The sequence below is a fragment of the Propithecus coquereli genome, unplaced genomic scaffold, assembly GCF_000956105.1.
Source record: "Propithecus coquereli isolate 6110/MARCELLA unplaced genomic scaffold, Pcoq_1.0 Scaffold59, whole genome shotgun sequence".
In the NCBI taxonomy this organism is placed as follows: Eukaryota; Metazoa; Chordata; class Mammalia; order Primates; family Indriidae; genus Propithecus; species Propithecus coquereli.
Window position 1 is genome coordinate 5522129 of NW_012151840.1, and position 2778 is coordinate 5524906.

A 2778-nucleotide genomic window follows, 5' to 3' on the forward strand; every position below is an offset into this window, starting at 1 on the left:
GAAAAAGAAAAGAAAAGAAACAACTTTTCCTTTGAATCCATTTAGAAACTCAAAAAACTGTGGAATGTTATTTCTTTCTCTCCTACTATCACTACCGCACCTTGTGGGCAGGCTGTACAGAAAGGTTTCACCAGGGCCTGCATGGTATAAGAACAAGAGGGGTAAATGTGAAATCTTGTGGCTAGATAACACAGGAGTTTCTCTCTAAATTTATTCCATTATAAAAATTTAAAGCAAAGCTTTAAAAAATGCATTCACTAGTTTTCTTCAAGAGAAAGAAAAAGGGGGTAAGCCCTAGGCTTCTCTTTCTTGTTTGTTTGCTTTTTAGAGTTTAGATTGCTTTTCATTCTGTTTTTGTTTTTCAGAAGCTCAGATCATTTTAACAATCTCATGTCACTGTATCTCTACTTTGTAGCCAATTGGTTTCACGTTTTAGGAGCTCATTTCTCTAAAATGCACAATTAAATCGGGTCCTTTATTTTTACTAAAAATTCATTAGATCATTTATAACTCTAATGATTTTTATAATCTTACAGCCCAGTAAGCCTTCAAATCGATTCTCCCTACAAGATACTTCCCCCCTCCGTTGAGATTTAATCAAGAGTTCCATACGGATCAACAGATCCATATGCTCAGCGGTGGTGGTGTTGGTAACGGTGTTGGTAAAAAGACTAAATTAGTCACCAGCTCCATGGTTTCGGTGTGATATTGAGATATATCCCATAAATACATCAAAATGCCCACCTCAGCTAAGTCATTTAGCAGATGTAACAAGCTCGAGTGCAACAGGGGAAAGAACTTTCAATCAGACTGATAACGATTTGGATCCCACATGCGCCACCAAATAGATATGTGGCTTTGGCAAGCTACTTACCTCTCTGGGCCTCAGTTTCCTATCTATTCCCCAGGGATAATAATACTTTTCTTAGAGGGGTGTTTGAAGGATCATAGTTAATTTACTTAGAGCTAGCAATTTAATATGTCAAATGGGCCTTTTTAATTATTATATTCAGATCTAGGCTTAGGAGAAAGGAAAGAAAGAGAAGGAAGGAAAGAAATTACCCTGAATCCAGCACAGAGCGAAAAGGAAATAGACAATATAAATAGAGCTTAAGCTATAGAGGACAAGTGAAAAGTTCTAATATGCTCTAATCAGAGTCCTAGAAAAGTAGGATAGAGAGAATGGAAAAGATCCTATATTTGAAGGGATAACAGATTCGGCATATTCTAGAACTAAAGAAAATCATGAATCCACAGATAGAGAAAACACAATAAATATCAAGCAAGATAAATAAAAATAAATCCATATCTAGAAATATTATAGAGAAATTGCAAAATATTTAAGACAAAGGGATCTTAAAAGCAGAGACAAAAGATCACCCATTACAGAGCAGTCCTGCTTCTTGGAAGCAAGAGGGCACCATTGCACTGGCAGTGAACCTCAATTGCAACAGGAGAAGCTGGAAGACAACAATATCTTGAAAGTACTGAAAGAAACATGTCAACCTAAAATCATGCTCTCAGCAAAGCTAACGTCCAAAAATGAGGGCAAAATAAAGGTGTTTTCATTCAAACAAAAATGAAGTTTGTGGAACAACAGAACAACACCCAGGGAACTTCTGAAGGATGCACTTCAAAAAGAAGGAAAGTAATCCTAACAGGCAGGAGCATGGGAAAAGGAATTGTGAGCAAACAAATTGGAGAGCATGTAGATAACAAAAATCTAAATAGAGTCTCTATATATGTAATAATGTCTAAATTCCAGAGATTAACAAAAGGACAGCTAAAATACTGGACAACAATAGCATGTTTGGGAGAGGGCAAACAGAGTTAATGTTCAAACATCCTTGTGTTTTTCAGTGGGGAGGATGATTAAGAGAAAATGAAGTTATAAGTAATGCCTAAAATGGCAGAAGAATAAAAATCAAATAAAGAAATGAATAGAAAAACTCAATTTTATTTAAAAAACAAAAAAGACAAAAAGAGGATCAGAAAAAGTGAATCAAATAGAAAGCCAAAATCAGATGATAGAAATCAGCCTAAATAAATCAGTAATTACATTTAATATAAATAGACTAAACCATCATTTCACAGATTATAAAATTGAATTTTAAAATGTAAAGTTAGATTTAACCTCAGAAAGAATATGACATGTAAAGAAAAGAAAAAAAGTAAAATGTAAAAAATTAGAGACTATTTATATGAGACATATTTAAAACATGACACTGAAAGGTTTAAAAGGAAGGAAAAATACGCTAGGTAAGCTAACCAGAAGAAAGCTGAGATAGCAGAAAAAAATAATAAATTGTCAAAAAAGTAGTATTAGGCATAGAGAAGGCTACTTTGGATTAATAAAAGATTCAGTTCAATAGCAGACAATAAAAATGCTAAATAAATATGTACCTAATAGATTAACTTCAAAGTATCTAAACAAAATTGGGGCCGGACGTGGTGGCTCACGCCTGTAATCCTAGCACTCTGGGAGGCCAAGGCGAGAGGATCGCTTGAGCTTGGGAGTTTGAGACCAGCCTGAGCAAGAGCAAGACCCTGTCTCTACTAAAAATAAAAATAAATTAGATGAGCAACTAAAAATAGAAAAAAAAAAAATTAGCCAGGCGTGGTGGCACATACCTGTAGTCCCAGCTACTTGGGAGGCTGAGGCAGAAGGATTGCTTGAGCCCAGGAGTTTGAGGTTGCTGTGAGCTAGGCTGATGCCATAGCACTCTAGCCCGGGCAACAGAGCAAGACTCTGTCTCAAAAAAAAGAAAAAAAAAAAAA

General features: G+C 35.3%; 1 protein-coding gene across 1 annotated transcript in view; it reads left to right on the top strand.

The window, feature by feature from the left end:
* THEM4 (thioesterase superfamily member 4) overlaps positions 1–2778 on the top strand; it is a 51602-nt gene that overhangs the window by 43188 nt on the left and 5636 nt on the right. The gene's annotated exons all lie outside the window — the stretch shown is intronic.